Genomic DNA, 22,635 nt, shown 5'->3' on the forward strand with positions numbered 1-22,635 from the left:
CAGCTGTCCAGTGTTGTTGATTCCAGTGGACTGTATCTCTGTGAAAAACACAGTTTTGCCTTTTTGTAATTCTATTTGAGCAAGTTGGAGGCTTAATTAGCCTTCCAAACCAACCAAATTTCTGCATTCGAGTCTTAACCATATTTAAGTATTACTGTGGCTTCAAAGAAGCTATTAAATCTGAAGTAGTGGGTTTTGATTGAGTTGACCGTTTTTTTTTTTTTTTAATTTTTTTTTTATTAACTTGAGTATTTTTTATATACATTTCGAGTGTTATTCCCTTTCCCGGTTTCCGGGCAAACATCCCCCTCCCCCCTCCCTTTCCTTATGGGTGTTCCCTTCCCAACCCTCCCCCCATTGCCGCCCTCTCCCCATAGACTAGTTCACTGGGGGTTCAGTCTTAGCAGGACCCAGGGCTTCCCCTTCCACTGGTGCTCTTACTAGGATATTCATTGCTACCTATGGGGTCAGAGTCCAGGGTCAGTCCATGTATAGTCTTTAGGTAGTGGCTTAGTCCCTGGAAGCTCTGGTTGCTTGGCATTGTTGTACTTTTGGGGTCTCGAGTCCCTTCAAGCTCTTCCAGTTCTTTCTCTGATTCCTTCAATAGGGGACCTATTCTCAGTTCAGTAGTTTGCTGCTGGCATTCGCCTCTATATTTGCTGTATTCTGGCTGTGTCTCTCAGGAGCGATCTACATCCGGCTCCTGTCGGTCTGCACTTCTTTGCTTCATCCATCTTGTCTAATTGGGTGGCTGTATATGTATGGGCCACATGTGGGGCAGGCTCTGAATGGGTGTTCCTTCAGTCTCTGTTTTAATCTTTGCCTCTCCCTTCCCTGCCAAGGGTATTCTTTTTCCTCATTTAAAGAAGGAGTGAAGCATTCACATTTTGATCATCCGTCTTGAGTTTCGTTTGTTCTACGGATCTAGGGTAATTCAAGCATTTGGGCTAATAGCCACTTATCAATGAGTGCATACCATGTATGTCTTTCTGTGATTGGGTTAGCTCACTCAGGATGATATTTTCCAGTTCCAACCATTTGCCTACGAATTTCATAAACTCGTTGTTTTTGATAGCTGAGTAATATTCCATTGTGTAGATGTACCACATTTTCTGTATCCATTCCTCTGTTGAAGGGCATCTGGGTTCTTTCCATTTTCTGGCTATTATAAATAAGGCTGCGATGAACATAGTGGAGCACGTGTCTCTTTTATATGTTGAGGCATCTTTTGGGTATATGCCCAAGAGAGGTATAGCTGGATCCTCAGGCAGTTCAATGTCCAATTTTCTGAGGAACCTCCAGACTGATTTCCAGAATGGTTTTACCAGTCTGCAATCCCACCAACAATGGAGGAGTGTTCCTCTTTCTCCACATCCTCGCCAGCATTTGCTGTCACTTGAGTTTTTGATCTTAGCCAATCGCACTGGTGTGAGGTGAAATCTCAGGGTTGTTTTGATTTGCATTTCCCTTATGACTAAAGATGTTGAACATTTCTTTAGGTGTTTCTCAGCCATTCGGCATTCCTCAGCTGTGAATTCTTTGTTTAGCTCTGAACCCCATTTTTTAATAGGGTTATTTGTTTCCCTGCGGTCTAACTTCTTGAGTTCTTTGTATATTTTGGATATAAGGCCTCTATCTGTTGTAGGATTGGTAAAGATCTTTTCCCAATCTGTTGGTTGCCGTTTTGTCCTAACCACAGTGTCCTTTGCCTTACAGAAGCTTTGCAGTTTTATGAGATCCCATTTGTCAATTCTTGATCTTAGAGCATAAGCCATTGGTGTTTTGTTCAGGAAATTTTTTCCAGTGCCCATGTGTTCCAGATGCTTCCCTAGTTTTTCTTCTATTAGTTTGAGTGTGTCTGGTTTGATGTGGAGGTCCTTGATCCACTTGGACTTAAGCTTTGTACAGGGTGATAGGCATGGATCGATCTGCATTCTTCTACATGTTGCCCTCCAGTTGAACCAGCACCATTTGCTGAAAATGCTATCTTTTTTCCATTGGATGGTTTTGGCTCCTTTGTCAAAAATCAAGTGACCATAGGTGTGTGGGTTCATTTCTGGGTCTTCAATTCTATTCCATTGGTCTATCTGTCTGTCTCTGTACCAATACCATGCAGTTTTTATCACTATTGCTCTGTAATACTGCTTGAGTTCAGGGATAGTGATTCCCCCTGAAGTCCTTTTATTGTTTAGTATAGCTTTAGCTATCCTGGGTTTTTTGTTATTCCAGATGAATTTGCAAATTGTTCTGTCTAACTCTTTGAAGAATTGGATTGGTATTTTGATGGGGATTGCATTGAATCTGTAGATTGCTTTTGGTAAAATGGCCATTTTTACTATATTAATCCTGCCAATCCATGAGCATGGGAGATCTTTCCATCTTCTGAGGTCTTCTTCAATTTCTTTCCTCAGTGTCTTGAAGTTCTTATTGTACAGATCTTTTACTTGCTTGGTTAAAGTCACACCGAGGTACTTTATATTGTTTGGGTCTATTATGAAGGGTGTCGTTTCCCTAATTTCTTTCTCGGCTTGTTTCTCTTTTGTATAGAGGAAGGCAACTGATTTATTTGAGTTAATTTTATACCCAGCCACTTTGCTGAAGTTGTTTATCAGCTTTAGTAGTTCTCTGGTGGAACTTTTAGGATCACTTAAATATACTATCATGTCATCTGCAAATAGTGATATTTTGACATCTTCTTTTCCGATCTGTATCCCTTTGATCTCCTTTTGTTGTCTGATTGCTCTGGCTAGAACTTCAAGAACTATATTGAATAAGTAGGGAGAGAGTGGGCAGCCTTGTTTAGTCCCTGATTTTAGTGGGATTGCTTCAAGTTTCTCTCCATTTAGATTAATGTTAGCAACTGGTTTGCTGTATATGGCTTTTACTATGTTTAGGTATGGGCCTTGAATTCCTATTCTTTCCAGGACTTTTATCATGAAGGGGTGTTGAATTTTGTCAAATGCTTTCTCAGCATCTAATGAAATGATCATGTGGTTCTGTTCTTTCAGTTTGTTTATATAATGGATCACGTTGATGGTTTTCCGTATATTAAACCATCCCTGCATGCCTGGGATGAAGCCTACTTGATCATGGTGGATGATTGTTTTGATGTGCTCTTGAATTCGGTTTGCCAGAATTTTATTGAGTATTTTTGCGTCGATATTCATAAGGGAAATTGGTCTGAAGTTCTCTTTCTTTGTTGTGTCTTTGTGTGGTTTAGGTATAAGAGTAATTGTGGCTTCGTAGAAGGAATTCGGTAGGGCTCCATCTGTTTCAATTTTGTGGAATAGTTTGGATAATATTGGTATGAGGTCTTCTATGAAGGTTTGATAGAATTCTGCACTAAACCCGTCTGGACCTTGGCTCTTTTTGGTTGGGAGACCTTTAATGACTGCTTCTATTTCCTTAGGAGTTATGGGGTTGTTTAACTGGTTTATCTGTTCCTGATTTAACTTCGATACCTGGTATCTGTCTAGGAAATTGTCCATTTCCTGAAGATTTTCAAATTTTGTTGAATATAGGTTTTTTTTTTTTTTCATCCCAGGTAAGTATGGTTTATTTAGTTATTTATGCAATTTAAATTATTTTTTTTGTTTTTTTTTTTTGTTTTTTATTAACTTGAGTATTTCTTATATACATTTCGAGTGTTATTCCCTTTCCCGGTTTCCGGGCAAACATCCCCCTCCCCCCTCCCCTTCCTTATGGGTGTTCCCCTCCCAACCCTCCCACCATTGCCGCCCTCCCCCCATAGACTAGTTCACTGGGGGTTCAGTCTTAGCAGGACCCAGGGCTTCCCCTTCCACTGGTGCTCTTACTAGGATATTCATTGCTACCTATGGGGTCAGAGTCCAGGGTCAGTCCATGTATAGTCTTTAGGTAGTGGCTTAGTCCCTGGAAGCTCTGGTTGCTTGGCATTGTTGTACTTTTGGGGTCTCGAGCCCCTTCAAGCTCTTCCAGTTCTTTCTCTGATTCCTTCAATAGGGGACCTATTCTCAGTTCAGTGGTTTGCTGCTGGCATTCGCCTCTGTATTTGCTGTATTCTGGCTGTGTCTCTCAGGAGCGATCTACATCCGGCTCCTGTCGGTCTGCACTTCTTTGCTTCATCCATCTAGTCCAATTGGGTGGCTGTATATGTATGGGCCAAATGTGGGACAGGCTCTGAATGGGTGTTCCTTCAGTCTCTGTTTTAATCTTTGCCTCTCCCTTCCCTGCCAAGGGTATTCTTTTTCCTCATTTAAAGAAGGAGTGAAGCATTCACATTTTGATCATCCGTCTTGAGTTTCGTTTGTTCTAGGGATCTAGGGTAATTCAAGCATTTGGGCTAATAGCCACTTATCAATGAGTGCATACCATGTATGTCTTTCTGTGATTGGGTTAGTTCACTCAGGATGATATTTTCCAGTTCCAACCATTTGCCTACGAATTTCATAAACTCGTTGTTTTTGATAGCTGAGTAGTATTCCATTGTGTAGATGTACCACATTCTGTATCCATTCCTCTGTTGAAGGGCATCTGGGTTCTTTCCATTTTCTGGCTATTATAAATAAGGCTGCAATGAACATAGTGGAGCACGTGTCTCTTTTATATGTTGAGGCATCTTTTGGGTATATGCCCAAGAGAGGTATAGCTGGATCCTCAGGTAGTTCAATGTCCAATTTTCTGAGGAACCTCCAGACTGATTTCCAGAATGGTTTTACCAGTCTGCAATCCCACCAACAATGGAGGAGTGTTCCTCTTTCTCCACAACCTCGCCAGCATCTGCTGTCACCTGAGTTTTTGATCTTAGCCAATCGCACTGGTGTGAGGTGAAATCTCAGGGTTGTTTTGATTTGCATTTCCCTTATGACTAAAGATGTTGAACATTTCTTTAGGTGTTTCTCAGCCATTCGGCATTCCTCAGCTGTGAATTCTTTGTTTAGCTCTGAACCCCATTTTTTAATAGGGTTATTTGTTTCCCTGCGGTCTAACTTCTTGAGTTCTTTGTATATTTTGGATATAAGGCCTCTATCTGAGGTAGGATTGGTAAAGATCTTTTCCCAATCTGTTGGTTGCCGTTTTGTCCTAACCACAGTGTCCTTTGCCTTACAGAAGCTTTGCAGTTTTATGAGATCCCATTTGTCAATTCTTGATCTTAGAGCATAAGCCATTGGTGTTTTGTTCAGGAAATTTTTTCCAGTGCCCATGTGTTCCAGATGCTTCCCTAGTTTTTCTTCTATTAGTTTGAGTGTGTCTGGTTTGATGTGGAGGTCCTTGATCCACTTGGACTTAAGCTTTGTACAGGGTGATAAGCATGGATCGATCTGCATTCTTCTACATGTTGCCCTCCAGTTGAACCAGCACCATTTGCTGAAAATGCTATCTTTTTTCCATTGGATGGTTTTGGCTCCTTTGTCAAAAATCAAGTGACCATAGGTGTGTGGGTTCATTTCTGGGTCTTCAATTCTATTCCATTGGTCTATCTGTCTGTCTCTGTACCAATACCATGCAGTTTTTATCACTATTGCTCTGTAATACTGCTTGAGTTCAGGGATAGTGATTCCCCCTGAAGTCCTTTTATTGTTGAGGATAGCTTTAGCTATCCTGGGTTTTTTGTTATTCCAGATGAATTTGCAAATTGTTCTGTCTAACTCTTTGAAGAATTGGATTGGTATTTTGATGGGGATTGCATTGAATCTGTAGATTGCTTTTGGTAAAATGGCCATTTTTACTATATTAATCCTGCCAATCCATGAGCATGGGAGATCTTTCCATCTTCTGAGGTCTTCTTCAATTTCTTTCCTCAGTGTCTTGAAGTTCTTATTGTACAGATCTTTTACTTGCTTGGTTAAAGTCACACCGAGGTACTTTATATTGTTTGGGTCTATTATGAAGGGTGTCGTTTCCCTAATTTCTTTCTCGGCTTGTTTCTCTTTTGTATAGAGGAAGGCAACTGATTTATTTGAGTTAATTTTATACCCAGCCACTTTGCTGAAGTTGTTTATCAGCTTTAGTAGTTCTCTGGTGGAACTTTTAGGATCACTTAAATATACTATCATGTCATCTGCAAATAGTGATATTTTGACATCTTCTTTTCCGATCTGTATCCCTTTGATCTCCTTTTGTTGTCTGATTGCTCTGGCTAGAACTTCAAGAACTATATTGAATAAGTAGGGAGAGAGTGGGCAGCCTTGTTTAGTCCCTGATTTTAGTGGGATTGCTTCAAGTTTCTCTCCATTTAGATTAATGTTAGCAACTGGTTTGCTGTATATGGTTTTTACTATGTTTAGGTATGGGCCTTGAATTCCTATTCTTTCCAGGACTTTTATCATGAAGGGGTGTTGAATTTTGTCAAATGCTTTCTCAGCATCTAATGAAATGATCATGTGGTTCTGTTCTTTCAGTTTGTTTATATAATGGATCACGTTGATGGTTTTCCGTATATTAAACCATCCCTGCATGCCTGGGATGAAGCCTACTTGATCATGGTGGATGATTGTTTTGATGTGCTCTTGAATTCGGTTTGCCAGAATTTTATTGAGTATTTTTGCGTCGATATTCATAAGGGAAATTGGTCTGAAGTTCTCTTTCTTTGTTGTGTCTTTGTGTGGTTTAGGTATAAGAGTAATTGTGGCTTCGTAGAAGGAATTCGGTAGGGCTCCATCTGTTTCAATTTTGTGGAATAGTTTGGATAATATTGGTATGAGGTCTTCTATGAAGGTTTGATAGAATTCTGCACTAAACCCGTCTGGACCTTGGCTCTTTTTGGTTGGGAGACCTTTAATGACTGCTTCTATTTCCTTAGGAGTTATGGGGTTGTTTAACTGGTTTATCTGTTCCTGATTTAACTTCGATACCTGGTATCTGTCTAGGAAATTGTCCATTTCCTGAAGATTTTCAAATTTTGTTGAATATAGGTTTTTTTTTTTTTTTTTTTCATCCCAGGTAAGTATGGTTTATTTAGTTATTTATGCAATTTAAATTATTTTTTTTGTTTTTTTTTTTTGTTTTTTATTAACTTGAGTATTTCTTATATACATTTCGAGTGTTATTCCCTTTCCCGGTTTCCGGGCAAACATCCCCCTCCCCCCTCCCCTTCCTTATGGGTGTTCCCCTCCCAACCCTCCCACCATTGCCGCCCTCCCCCCATAGACTAGTTCACTGGGGGTTCAGTCTTAGCAGGACCCAGGGCTTCCCCTTCCACTGGTGCTCTTACTAGGATATTCATTGCTACCTATGGGGTCAGAGTCCAGGGTCAGTCCATGTATAGTCTTTAGGTAGTGGCTTAGTCCCTGGAAGCTCTGGTTGCTTGGCATTGTTGTACTTTTGGGGTCTCGAGCCCCTTCAAGCTCTTCCAGTTCTTTCTCTGATTCCTTCAATAGGGGACCTATTCTCAGTTCAGTGGTTTGCTGCTGGCATTCGCCTCTGTATTTGCTGTATTCTGGCTGTGTCTCTCAGGAGCGATCTACATCCGGCTCCTGTCGGTCTGCACTTCTTTGCTTCATCCATCTAGTCCAATTGGGTGGCTGTATATGTATGGGCCAAATGTGGGACAGGCTCTGAATGGGTGTTCCTTCAGTCTCTGTTTTAATCTTTGCCTCTCCCTTCCCTGCCAAGGGTATTCTTTTTCCTCATTTAAAGAAGGAGTGAAGCATTCACATTTTGATCATCCGTCTTGAGTTTCGTTTGTTCTAGGGATCTAGGGTAATTCAAGCATTTGGGCTAATAGCCACTTATCAATGAGTGCATACCATGTATGTCTTTCTGTGATTGGGTTAGTTCACTCAGGATGATATTTTCCAGTTCCAACCATTTGCCTACGAATTTCATAAACTCGTTGTTTTTGATAGCTGAGTAGTATTCCATTGTGTAGATGTACCACATTTTCTGTATCCATTCCTCTGTTGAAGGGCATCTGGGTTCTTTCCATTTTCTGGCTATTATAAATAAGGCTGCAATGAACATAGTGGAGCACGTGTCTCTTTTATATGTTGAGGCATCTTTTTGGGTATATGCCCAAGAGAGGTATAGCTGGATCCTCAGGTAGTTCAATGTCCAATTTTCTGAGGAACCTCCAGACTGATTTCCAGAATGGTTTTACCAGTCTGCAATCCCACCAACAATGGAGGAGTGTTCCTCTTTCTCCACAACCTCGCCAGCATCTGCTGTCACCTGAGTTTTTGATCTTAGCCAATCGCACTGGTGTGAGGTGAAATCTCAGGGTTGTTTTGATTTGCATTTCCCTTATGACTAAAGATGTTGAACATTTCTTTAGGTGTTTCTCAGCCATTCGGCATTCCTCAGCTGTGAATTCTTTGTTTAGCTCTGAACCCCATTTTTTAATAGGGTTATTTGTTTCCCTGCGGTCTAACTTCTTGAGTTCTTTGTATATTTTGGATATAAGGCCTCTATCTGAGGTAGGATTGGTAAAGATCTTTTCCCAATCTGTTGGTTGCCGTTTTGTCCTAACCACAGTGTCCTTTGCCTTACAGAAGCTTTGCAGTTTTATGAGATCCCATTTGTCAATTCTTGATCTTAGAGCATAAGCCATTGGTGTTTTGTTCAGGAAATTTTTTCCAGTGCCCATGTGTTCCAGATGCTTCCCTAGTTTTTCTTCTATTAGTTTGAGTGTGTCTGGTTTGATGTGGAGGTCCTTGATCCACTTGGACTTAAGCTTTGTACAGGGTGATAAGCATGGATCGATCTGCATTCTTCTACATGTTGCCCTCCAGTTGAACCAGCACCATTTGCTGAAAATGCTATCTTTTTTCCATTGGATGGTTTTGGCTCCTTTGTCAAAAATCAAGTGACCATAGGTGTGTGGGTTCATTTCTGGGTCTTCAATTCTATTCCATTGGTCTATCTGTCTGTCTCTGTACCAATACCATGCAGTTTTTATCACTATTGCTCTGTAATACTGCTTGAGTTCAGGGATAGTGATTCCCCCTGAAGTCCTTTTATTGTTGAGGATAGCTTTAGCTATCCTGGGTTTTTTGTTATTCCAGATGAATTTGCAAATTGTTCTGTCTAACTCTTTGAAGAATTGGATTGGTATTTTGATGGGGATTGCATTGAATCTGTAGATTGCTTTTGGTAAAATGGCCATTTTTACTATATTAATCCTGCCAATCCATGAGCATGGGAGATCTTTCCATCTTCTGAGGTCTTCTTCAATTTCTTTCTTCAGTGACTTGAAGTTCTTATTGTACAGATCTTTTACTTGCTTGGTTAAAGTCACACCGAGGTACTTTATATTATTTGGGTCTATTATGAAGGGTGTCGTTTCCCTAATTTCTTTCTCGGCTTGTTTCTCTTTTGTATAGAGGAAGGCAACTGATTTATTTGAGTTAATTTTATACCCAGCCACTTTGCTGAAGTTGTTTATCAGCTTTAGTAGTTCTCTGGTGGAACTTTTGGGATCACTTAAATATACTATCATATCATCTGCAAATAGTGATATTTTGACCTCTTCTTTTCCGATCTGTATCCCTTTGATCTCCTTTTGTTGTCTGATTGCTCTGGCTAGAACTTCAAGAACTATATTGAATAAGTAGGGAGAGAGTGGGCAGCCTTGTCTAGTCCCTGATTTTAGTGGGATTGCTTCAAGTTTCTCTCCATTTAGTTTAATGTTAGCAACTGGTTTGCTGTATATGGCTTTTACTATGTTTAGGTATGGGCCTTGAATTCCTATTCTTTCCAGGACTTTTATCATGAAGGGGTGTTGAATTTTGTCAAATGCTTTCTCAGCATCTAATGAAATGATCATGTGGTTCTGTTCTTTCAGTTTGTTTATATAATGGATCACCTTGATGGTTTTCCGTATATTAAACCATCCCTGCATGCCTGGGATGAAGCCTACTTGATCATGGTGGATGATTGTTTTGATGTGCTCTTGAATTCGGTTTGCCAGAATTTTATTGAGTATTTTTGCGTCGATATTCATAAGGGAAATTGGTCTGAAGTTCTCTTTCTTTGTTGTGTCTTTGTGTGGTTTAGGTATAAGAGTAATTGTGGCTTCGTAGAAGGAATTCGGTAGTGCTCCATCTGTTTCAATTTTGTGGAATAGTTTGGATAATATTGGTATGAGGTCTTCTATGAAGGTTTGATAGAATTCTGCACTAAACCCGTCTGGACCTTGGCTCTTTTTGGTTGGGAGACCTTTAATGACTGCTTCTATTTCCTTAGGAGTTATGGGGTTGTTTAACTGGTTTATCTGTTCCTGATTTAACTTCGATACCTGGTATCTGTCTAGGAAATTGTCCATTTCCTGAAGATTTTCAAATTTTGTTGAATATAGGTTTTTATAGTAAGATCTGATGATTTTTTGAATTTCCTCCGAATCTGTAGTTATGTCTCCCTTTTCATTTCTGATTTTGTTAATTTGGACACACTCTCTGTGTCCTCTCGTTAGTCTGGCTAAGGGTTTATCTATCTTGTTGATTTTCTCAAAGAACCAACTTTTGGTTCTGTTGATTCTTTCTATGGCCCTTTTTGTTTCTACTTGGTTGATTTCAGCTCTGAGTTTGATTATTTCCTGCCTTCTACTCCTCCTGGGTGTATTTGCTTCTTTTTGTTCTAGAGCTTTTAGGTGTGCTGTCAAGCTGCTGACATATGCTCTTTCCTGTTTCTTTCTGCAGGCACTCAGCGCTATGAGTTTTCCTCTTAGCACAGCTTTCATTGTGTCCCATAAGTTTGAGTATGTTGTATCTTCATTTTCATTAAATTCTAAAAAGTTTTTAATTTCTTTCTTTATTTCTTCCTTGAACAGGTTATCATTGAGTAGAGCATTGTTCAATTTCCACGTATATGTGGGCATTCTTCCCTTATTGTTATTGAAGACCAGTTTTAGGCCGTGGTGGTCCGATAGCACGCATGGGATTATTTCTATCTTTCTGTACCTGTTGAGGCCCGTTTTTTGACCAATTATATGGTCAATTTTGGAGAAAGTACCATGAGGAGCTGAGAAGAAGGTATATCCTTTTGCTTTAGGATAGAATGTTCTATAAATATCCGTTAAGTCCATTTGGCTCATGACTTCTCTTAGTCTGTCTACATCACTGTTTAATTTCTGTTTCCATGATCTGTCCATTGATGAGAGTGGGGTGTTGAAATCTCCCACTATTATTGTGTGAGGTGCAATGTGTGTTTTGAGCTTTAGTAAGGTTTCTTTTACGTATGTAGGTGCCCTTGTATTTGGGGCATAGATATTTAGGATTGAGAGTTCATCTTGGTTGATTTTTCCTTTGATGAATATGAAGTGTCGTTCCTTATCTTTTTTGATGACTTTTAGTTGGAAATTGATTTTATTTGATATTAGAATGGCTACTCCAGCTTGCTTCTTCTGACCATTTGCTTGGAAAGTTGTTTTCCAGCCTTTCACTCTGAGGTAGTGTCTGTCTTTGTCTCTGAGGTGTGTTTCCTGTAGGCAGCAGAAAGCAGGGTCCTCGTTGCGTATCCAGTTTGTTAATCTATGTCTTTTTATTGGGGAGTTGAGGCCATTGATATTGAGAGATATTAAGGAATAGTGATTATTGCTTCCCGTTATATTCATATTTGGATGTGAGGTTATGTTTGTGTGCTTTCATTCTCTTTGTTTTGTTGCCAAGACGATTAGTTTCTTGCTTCTTCTAGGGTATAGCTTGCCTCCTTATGTTGGGCTTTACCATTTATTATCCTTTGTAGCGCTGGATTTGTAGAAAGATATTGTGTAAATTTGGTTTTGTCATGGAATATCTTGGTTTCTCCATCAATGTTAATTGAGAGTTTTGCTGGATACAGTAACCTGGGCTGGCTTTTGTGTTCTCTTAGGGTCTGTATGACATCAGTCCAGGATCTCCTGGCCTTCATAGTTTCTGGCGAGAAGTCTGGTGTGATTCTGATAGGTCTCCCTTTATATGTTACTTGACCTTTTTCCCTTACTGCTTTTAATATTCTTTCTTTATTTTGTGCGTTTGGTGTTTTGACAATTATGTGACGGGAGGTGTTTCTTTTCTGGTCCAATCTATTTGGAGTTCTGTAGGCTTCTTGTATGTCTATGGGTATCTCTTTTTTTAGGTTAGGGAAGTTTTCTTCTATGATTTTGTTGAAGATATTTACTGGTCCTTTGAGCTGGGAGTCTTCACTCTCTTCTATACCTATTATCCTTAGGTTTGATCTTCTCATTGAGTCCTGGATTTCCTGTATGTTTTGGACCAGTAGCTTTTTCCGCTTTACATTATCTTTGACAGTTGAGTCAATGATATCTATGGAATCTTCTGCTCCTGAGATTCTCTCTTCCATCTCTTGTATTCTGTTGGTGAAGCTTGTATCTACAGCTCCTTGTCTCTTCTTTTGGTTTTCTATATCCAGGGTTGTTTCCATGTGTTCTTTCTTGATTGCTTCTATTTCCATTTTTAATTCCTTCAACTGTTTGATTGTGTTTTCCTGGAATTCTTTCAGGGATTTTTGCGATTCCTCTCTGTAGGCTTTTACTTGTTTATTAATGTTTTCCTGTGCTTCCCTAAGTGTGTTCATGTCTTTCTTGAAGTCCTCCAGCATCATGATCAAATATGATTTTGAAACTAGATCTTGCTTTTCTGGTGTGTTTGGATATTCCATGTTTGTTTTGGTGGGAGAATTGGGCTCCGATGATGGCATGTAGTCTTGGTTTCTGTTGCTTGGGTTCCTGCGCTTGCCTCTCGCCATCAGATTATCTCTAGTGTTACTTTGTTCTGCTATTTCTGACAGTGGCTAGACTGTCCTATAAGCCTGTGTGTCAGGAGTGCTGTAGACCTGTTTTCCTCTCTTTCAGTCAGTTATGGGGACAGAGTGTTCTGCTTTCGGGTGTGTAGTTTTTCCTCTCTACAGGTCTTCAGCTGTTCCTGTGGGCCTGTGTCTTGAGTTCACCAGGCAGCTTTCTTGCAGCAGAAAATTTGGTCTTACCTGTGGTCCCGAGGCTCAGGTTTGCTCGTGGGGTGCTGCCCAGGGGCTCTCTGCAGCGGCAGCAACCAGGAAGACCTGTGCCGCCCCTTCCGGGAGCTTCAGTGCACCAGGGTTCCAGATGGTCTTTGGCTTTTTCCTCTGGCATCCGAGATGTGTGTGCAGGGAGCAGTCTCTTCTGGTTTCCCAGGCTTGTCTGCCTCTCTGAAGGTTTAGCTCTCCCTCCCACGGGATTTGGGTGCAGAGAACTGTTTATCCGGTCTGTTTCTTTCAGGTTCCGGCGGTGTCTCTGGCAGGGGTCCTGCTGCTCCTGGGCCCTCCCCCACGGGAGCCCAGAGGCCTTATACAGTTTCCTCTTGGGCCAGGGATGTGGGCAGGGGTGAGCAGTGTTGGTGGTCTCTTCCGCTCTGCAGCCTCAGGAGTGCCCACCTGACCAGGCAGTTGGGTCTCTCTCTCACCGGGTCTGGGAGCAGAGAGCTGCTGCGGGCCGGGATCCGCGGGCGTAATCGAGTTGACCGTTTTTAAAAATCTGTTTGGATTTTAATTGTGATGCAGAAGTTATAGTAACAAACATTTGGTTTTGTACAGGCATTGTTTCCACTCTGGTGGATAAGCTCAATAAAGTTCAGATCCCAAAACTAGTTTTAAACTTGCTTAATAATTGGGACTTATCTCTTCGATCTCAGCAACAAGTACATTCTTTGCAGTGTATCTTTACAGTGTATTCTTTACAGTGTATCTGTAGATCAAAGTCATAAAAAGAATAAGATTCTTTAGATTGGCTTACACAATAAGTCTCCATGACCCAATAATGGCTGCCTTCACTAGTCACACTGAAACTGGCAATTGTTCAGAACTCCAAGCTGGACACTGGGGACACTACTACCATTAGCAAAAGATTCATTATCTTCAGTCCATGTTGGAAGGCCAAAGAGGCTGCTTCTGATGTCAACAAAGGAGGATGGGGGCACCTCCATCAGCAGCAGAAGCAGAAATAGGGTAGATTAAATTGACAGCAAAGCATGAAGGCAAAAAGTCAGGGATATAAACATACTCAGCTAGGCCCGTCATGTTTAGTTATGTGCATATGTATCATCACATAAATTAATACAGTAAATTTGCATTTTGACTTATTATCTGAACTCTTCTTGAAAATTAAAACAAACAAAACCTGAAATGAGCCTCTAAATCTAATGCTAACCTACAGAAAAGGACAAGGACACAGTTCGAGGCACTAATATAAACTGTTCTCCTGTGGTTAAAATAAAAGGAACATTTTTACTACTTCCAAAGAATTAGGTTAAAAGAGATCTTAATCCTTGTGTTGTGGAGCTAAACTTGCCAAGGTCCTTCAAATCCTCACATTCTGTTACAGTAAAGGAATTCTCAAGTTTGCATCTCACACATAATGTACTTCTGAATGAATAACTTACTATTGCATGCACAATATGTCCATATAAATGTATCATGTTATATATCTTAAATGTATTTGGATGTTGTCACTCATATTTTAGTGAGCTGGACAATATAAATATTTTTTTAATTTTATATACCATCTCATTTTTATATTAAATAAATGGTTAGTTGTTTTATCAAAATGCATAAAACTTATTTTTAATTAATATTAATTTTGTTAAAATGTACACTATTTTTGGGGGGACAGTCGTGATAGGCCCCATTTGGGGAGCACTGCATAGTCTCAGTAATAGTGTCAGGCCTTGGGGCCATGCATTGAGCTGGATTCCTTTCTGGGCCTGTCGCTGTACATCCTTTTCCTCAGCCTTTTCTCCATTTTGGTCCCTGCAGTTCTTTCAGACAAAAAAAAATTATGAATCAGGGTTTTGACTGTGGGATGGAAACTCCATCCCTCACTTGATGCCCTGTATTTCTGCTGGAGGTGGGCTCTCCCAGTTTCCTATTATGACTATATGGCATTTCATCTACAGTCCCTTCCTTGAGCACTGAAAGTCTCTCACATCCCAGTTCTTTGGTACATTTTGGAAGGTCCAATAAATATGAACATTGAAATTAAGTATGACATTGAAATTATATTGTAAAATGTCATTTTGTTTCATTGTGAGCACAAAGTGTTTTTTCGTTTGTTTGTTTGGTTTTTTTTTTTTTTGGCTTTACTTTTTTTTCCCTCCATCTTTATTAATTTGTGTATTTCTTATTTACATTTCAATTATTATTCCCTTTCCCAGTTTCCAAGCCAACATCCACCTAACGCCTCCCCCTCTCCTTCTATATGGGTGTTCCCCTCTCCATCCTCCCCCCATTACCACCCACCCACCAACAAACACATTCACTGGGGGTTCAGTCATGGCAGAACCAAGGGCTTTTCCTTCCACTGGTTCCCTTGGTAGGCTATTCATTGCTACCTATGAGGTTGGAGACCAGGTTAAGTATATGTTTAGTCTTTGAGTAGTGGCTTAGTCCATGGAAGCTCTATTTGGTTGACATTGTTGTACATATGAGGTCTCAAGCCCCTTCAAGCTTTTTCAGTCCTTTCTCTGATCCCATCAACAGGGGTCCCATTCTCATACCAGTGGTTTGCTGCTGGCATTCACCTATGTACTTGCTGTATTCTGGCTGTGTCTCTCAAGGGCATCTGGGTTCTTTCCAGCTTCTGGCTATTATAAATAAGGCTGCTATGAACATAGTGGAGCATGTGTCTTTGTTATATGTTGGGGCATCTTTTGGCTGTATGCCCAAGAGAGGTATATCTAGGTCCTCAGATAGTTCAATGTCCAATTTTCTGAGGAACATCCAGGCTGATTTCCAGAATGGTTTTACCAGACTGCAATCCCACCAAAAATGGAGGAGTGTTCCTCTTTCTCCACATCCTTGACAGCATCTTCTGTCACTGGAGTTTTTGATCTTAGCCATACTGACTGGGGTGAGGTGGAATCTCAAGGTTGATTTGCATTTCCCTTAGAACTAAAGATGTTGAACATTTCTTTAGGGGTTCTCAGCCATTCAGCATTCCTCTGCTGTGAATTCTTTGTTTAGCTCTGAACCCCATTTTTAATAGGGTTATTCATCTATCTGCAGTCTAACTTAGTGAATTCTTTGTAAATTTTGGATGTAAGCCCTCTACCTGTTGAACGAATGGTAAAGATCTTTTCCCAATCTGTTGGTTGCCGTTTTGTCCTAACCACTAACCTAAGGCTCTTTGTCTCTTCCTTTGGTTTTCTATATCCAGGGTTGTCTTCCATTGTACTTTCTTTATTGCTTCTATTTCCATTTTTAATTCTTCACCTGTTTGATTGTGTTTTCCTGTAATTCTTTCAGGGATTTTTGCATTTCCTCTCTATAGGCTTCTGCTTGTTTATTTGTATTTTCCTACATTTCTCTAAGGGAGTTCCTTGTCTTTCTTGAAGTCCTCCATCATCATGATCAAATGTGATTTTAAACCTAGATCTTGCTTTTCTGGTGTGTTTGGGTATTCAGTGTTTGCTTTGGTGGGAGAATTGGGCTCTGGTGATGCCATGTATTCTTGGTTTCTGTTGCTTGGTTTCCTGTGCTTGCCTCTTGCCATCACGTTGTCGCTGGTGTTACCTTGTTTTGCTATTTCTGACAGTGGTTAGACCATCGTATAGGCCTGTCTGTCAGGAGTGCTGTAGACCTGGTTGCCTGTTCTCTTTCTGCCAATTATGGGAACATAGTGTTCTGCTTTCAGGCATGTAGTCATTCCTGTCTACTGGTATTCAGGTGTTCCTGTGGGCATGTGTCCTGAGTCTACCAGACAGGTCACTTGGAGCAGAATAGTTTGTCTTACCTCTGGTCTCGTGCCTGGAGTCGCTTCTCAGAGCTGGGTTTCACCTGTCCGTGAGGGCAGCAACCGGAAGGGCCTGCCCGGTCTTCACTCAGGATCCTGTGAACAGGGGGCCCAGATGGTGTTAGTTGTTTTCCTCTAGAGTCATAAATGTGGGCAGAAAGTAATCTCTTTTGGCTTCCCAGGTGAGTCTGCCCCTCTGAAGGTCTAGCTCTTTCTCCCATGGGATTTGGGTGCAGGGAGTTCTTTGACCAGGACACTTCAGACCTGGGCAGTATCTGGACCGCAGCGTTGAGTGCCCCTATCTTTCTGTTCCCAGAGACCCTATACATTTTCCTCTTGGGCCAGGGATGTGGGCAAGGTTGGGCAGTACTGGCGGTCTCTCCTGCCCTGTGGTCTCAGGAGTTCCTACCTGTCTGGGCGGTGAGCTCTCTCTCTGAGCACAATGTGTTTTAATTGTTAATATTTAACACAATATTGTAGCCTTTTATTTTATGATACACTGGCACCTAACAAAACTAAGAATAATCCACAAAATGTATAGAAAAAATACATTTGAAAAGTATAATTAAATGTCAATTGTTTAAGGGCTCCAGGTTTTCAAGAAAGCACATTTCATAAATATTTCTGTTTGCTCATGGATTATTAGATGAGAATATATGTAAAGTAACAAATGTAACTAAATGTTACTAATGGCAATAGGTATTCAGAAGATGACAAAATTGTGTCCTTTCTGGGAAACAATTATTAACACATGCTCAAGAGAGAACCACTGGTAGCAGGGTTAGAGGCTATTGAAATATTGAGGGTTGTCTCCAGAAAATCCCCCATGGTCTACAAGACAGCAAAGCTATGGTCCAAGGCTTTTGAAGTAAAAACCTACATATGTAGACCATTTATTACACAAGTACAACTTGTCAGAAGTGTTTATAGTTATAATTGCAGAGTGGTCCCATCCTTTTGTTCTCTCCTTAAATGGTACTTCCTGAAAGGCTACTTAAAATTCAAGAAGGCTAGAGTATATTTCCATATCTCTGAGGAATTTAAATAATCTATTGTTGCATGGAGTATTTCTGTTCAATAATCATAAAAATAAAAAATTAAAGTCTGATTAATATGACTGTTGCAAATGTCCAGCAGAGCAGCCATACCTTATACTCTGTTTCTCAGAGCAAAAACCTACCCTTACAAAACAAATATACAACAATTTTTAGTATTTAATAGAAAAAATCTAAAGAATATCATATCCTCTAGTGTTGTGTTTGAATAGCTGGCAACTAATTAATTGGTGAAGATGAATGGGAACACTTTTCTATGTACATCTGGGTATCCTTGTGGATGAATGGACCTATACAATGAGTGATCTTATGTGGATCAAGAAAGCTGGGAAATAGATTATCTACCATGAAGCTTTGAAATAAGCAAAAGTATGATCAAATGGAAAAGATACTGTAGGACAATTCAAGAGACAGAGCTACTAAGACCTAAGGCAAGTAACACTTTCTCCCATTTTTGCTTTAGAGAAAAATGAAAGCAAATAGTATCTGCATCTTTAATCTCAAATGGAAAATTTTCTTATTACACTAAATGCATATCTAACTTTCTAGACATAACTAAGTGTTAAATATGTTGACTGAATTATAAGTTAATGTCTAAAGTATATATTTCCGTTTTAAAAAATAAGAAAGAAAATTAAAATTTCCATCTTAGTAATATATGTATATTATTTTTTCTCTTGTTCTTAACAGTTGGTCTACAATATTTCTATTAAAATAAGTTTAATTTCTTAAACATAGATAAAACTTTTAAATACTTTATTTGCTAAGAAGAATTATTGACTGAATTCTCATATATAAAAAATAAGAAACTGTCAATACCTTCAACAGCACTAGAGAAACATTTTTGCTTGTAGAAGGAAGTCCACTCTAACGTATATATTAACTTAAAAAGGAAAATTCATGTTTCAATGTTAACAATGATTTGTCCTAATGAGACATGAAGTAAAAATTATTGACTTTATATTCCATCTTCTAATGCTTTAACTTACAATACAAAACTTTTCCAACATGTTATACTTAAGAGGCTATTAAATAAGCTGCAATTATAAGTATATACTAAAACTATGTGATAATAATAGTTCATATCTAATTGTTATGAGTTATAGAAGATATTTTAAAACTGTATTAGAATGATATCAATCATGAACCATATCTTTCAGTTCATTTAAATATTTTTTTACCCTAAATATATTTAAAAGAGGAAATAGAAGAGGAAGCATCATCAGAAGGGGGAGAAGACAGAGGATATGAATCACGCAGAGATTACTTAATTTATCCTCTTAGGGCCTTCTGATGACCCTGACCTTAAGATTGAGATTTTCCTCCTTTTATTAATCACATACATATTAAGTGTCACTGGAAAACTGACTATCATCATTTTGACCTCTGTAGACTCCCATCTACAAACACCAATGTATTTCTTCCAGGATTTTACTTTCTTGGAAGTCTCAATTACAAGCGTATGTATCCCCAGATTTCTGGGTTCTATTGTCACCCAGAATAAAATAATTTCCTCTAACAACTGTGCTTCCCAGCTCTTCTTCTTTATCTTCATGGGAGTGTGTGAATTTTACATTCTAACTGCCATGTCCTATGACCACTATGTTGCCATATGCAAGCCCCTTCACTACACAACCACCATGAAGAGGAAACTCTGCACCTTGTTTGTGCTGTATGCCTGGCTGGGTGGTTTTCTGACTGTTTTCCCACCCCTTATGCTTTTGCTACAGCAGGATTGCTGTGCTTCTAATGTCATTGATCATTTTTCATGTGACTTTTTCCTCCTCTTACATATGTCTTGCTCAGATACATTGTTACTAGAAGTGATTGGTTTCTATGTTGCTCTGGTTGCTCTGATTTCACTTTGGCATTGGTGATTTTATATCAATGTACATTATCAGGACTATTTTAAGAATTCCATCTACTAGCCAGAGGAAAAAAGCTTTCTCTACCTGTTCCTCTCACATGATTGTCATCTCCCTCTCATATGAGAGCTACATATTCATGTATGCCAATGCTTCTGCAAAAGAAAAGGCCTCATTGACCAAAGGTGTGGCAATTCTCAGTACTTCTGTTGTCCCCATGTTGAACTCCTTCATTTATACCCTGAGGAACTAGCAACTAAAGCAAGCATTCAAAGCTGTAGCATACAAACTAGTATTTTCTGTAAGCAAATGAAATTAAAAGCACTTTAAAAAAGAATTCTACTAAGACGTAAGGAATTATAATTTAGAAAAAGTATCTTCTCTGATAAGATACTTTATGTGTTATATAGTACTAACTTAGATAGTGTCACAGTTTCTTCTCTTATCTTTACAATCATTATATATATTCTAACATATACATATGTTAGAATATATATAATATATATATATATATATATATATATATATATATATATATATATAATTCACTGCTGTTTGGAAATCTTTAATAAATATTGACAGAATGGGAAAATCCAAAGTCAAACAAATCCCAGTACTGAGACGAAACTGAGGCACAAAGTTACACCCCTAGCCTAGGAGCTCTTGGTAATTCTTGGATGCCAGGAAAAAAGAGTTTGTTTTTTCAAGATATAAACTTGGATAAAATGTTCACATTATAATGGAAAACCACACACCTTAGAATATTTGGGCAACAAAACCTGGCCTTGATGGTCATAAAAAGACAAAGACACAAAGTTGATTGAGAAGGAAGGGGACAGTTCTGGGAAGAATTGTGCAAAGGTGAATGTGACCAAACAATGTTGTACACAATTCCCAAAAAGCTAATAAAAACAATAAAATGTATTTTTCTCATAGATTTTTGGAAATGTTATGTATTTAAAAAAATATTCTATCTGAGGACATCATAACAGTTTTAATTCTGTTTATATGTCCATAATCTATATATATTCTGTCATCAAAATAATCAGAAATAGAGTTATAAATTTTATTTTCCTTATTTCAAGATAAATTGACATTTTTCATAGCATTTAAGATTGTCTATGTTCTATATACTCATTCATTGTGAGCAATAGGCTCTATTTCAATGCATCTTAAATGCAAGTTTATGTTTTGTAGATTTTAAACTGTGCCACACTTGGTTCCTCTGTAAATTAAGTGAGTTACTTCTTTAAAACACAAAAGGTAATTTGGGGATGCCCTCTAATTGGTTCAATCATTTGGGCATCAATTCAATAACTTGTCTTCTGCCTTGAGGTTGCTGATTAATAGTTACACTATGTGAGAGTTCATTTCTTTCTTTTACATTTTCCCAACTAGTTCACATTAGAAAATGTTATATCTCATATAACTTATTTCTGTGTGGGACACCATAAAATACAAACTGAAATGTGCAAATGAATAAAAGTCTTTTATACCAATTTTAATGCATTTGAGAGGGAAGTTTTAGATTTTAAATCATAAGTACATGCCAAGATCCAAAAACCAAAGCATTCCACTGTGAGAAAAATGACATATCTCTGGGGAATTTAATGTTTCAGAGTCATTTTAGCACTCTAAATATTGACCTTTTAATTAAGTATTTTCAAATGCTACTTACTATTCTCTTTATCCATTCATTCCTCCAAAAGACCCAGCAAGTAGCTGAAAGAGTCAGATAAAGATATGTGTAGTCAACCAATGAACAGAAGCTGCTAACCCTTCTGGTTGTATTAGGGAAAAGCTGGAGTAAGCTGAGGAGGAATGCAACCCTGTAGCAGGACCAGCAGTCTCAATTAACTTGGACCCCTGAGATCTCTCAGACACTGGATCACCACCCAGGTAGCATACACCAGCTGATATGAAACTTCCAGCACATATACAATGGAGGACTCCCAGGCCTGGGTTCAGTCAGAGAAGATGCACCTAACCCTCAAGAGACTGAAGGCCCCAGGAAGTTTAGAGGTCTGGTGGGGTGGGTAGGGTGGGGACATCTTTGTGGAGATGGGGGGATGGGTATGGGATGTAGAACAGTCAGGGAGTGGACCAGAAGGGGAATAAAATCTGGAGTGTAAAAATAAATAAATATATGCATACTAAATAAAGAAATGAGTCAATAAAACAAAAGATTTGTCTTGTCCCAATATAGTGATAAAGGAGAAAAAATACAAGTGTATAAAATATATGCCACAACAGATAACTTTATAAAATTTTAGCACAGCACATTGTACAAATTACCAATGATATTGAAACCTAAATAATAAACAAGTTAGTATTATCAACAGTGTATTCATTATACCAAGGAGAGAACAAACTTGCCATTGTTATTTTTCCTTATTCAGGAATAGCAAGTAGGCTTCAGAGAGAAACATGGTAAGGAAATACACATATCACAAAGTCTCAGATGAACAGACATACCCATAATAAGCAGAAAACTCTTGATATCTAAAACCCATTTAAGACGTGCTATAAAGTGGAGCTTATGAGATATGGAGAAATAATTCTTTTCTGTCACTAGACAACTTATCAATACTATAACACAATGATATGACACTTTTTTTTTGCATTTGAAGTTGAAGTGCTATGTAAACACAACTGCCATTCTAACCATTAAACTGAATTTTTCCCTCTCGTATAATATTTGTTCTATGCAACTCTTTTTTAAAAAGGGTGAAAGAAGCTTTTACTGTTTGTATACGTTTATTTGTTGTCTCTTCCAATATTGTCTATTTATGGATTCATTATAGTTGAAAAATAAATTATTAGTAAAGAAATATATTTTTGGCTAAATTGTGAAACATTATTGGTTTAATTTTAAAAATAATTTTGTGTTATTCTGTTATTGTGTGAGTATGCCACTTCCCCTTCCCTTTTCTCTTTCCATCTTTTTTTATGTACCAGACTTTCTTGCTCTTTTGTTCTCTTTCAAAATCCCATATCAAGGGCTGGGGAGCTGGCACAGTGGTTAAGAACACCGACTGTT

The 22,635-nt window shown here is 38.8% G+C and overlaps 1 pseudogene; it reads left to right on the top strand.

Moving 5' to 3' along the window:
- On the top strand, positions 18,978-19,848 carry Or6c3g-ps1 (olfactory receptor family 6 subfamily C member 3G, pseudogene 1; annotated as a pseudogene).

This window comes from Rattus norvegicus, chromosome 7 (genome assembly GCF_021556685.1).
Source record: "Rattus norvegicus strain SHRSP/BbbUtx chromosome 7, alternate assembly SHRSP_T2T, whole genome shotgun sequence".
NCBI lineage: Eukaryota > Metazoa > Chordata > Mammalia > Rodentia > Muridae > Rattus > Rattus norvegicus.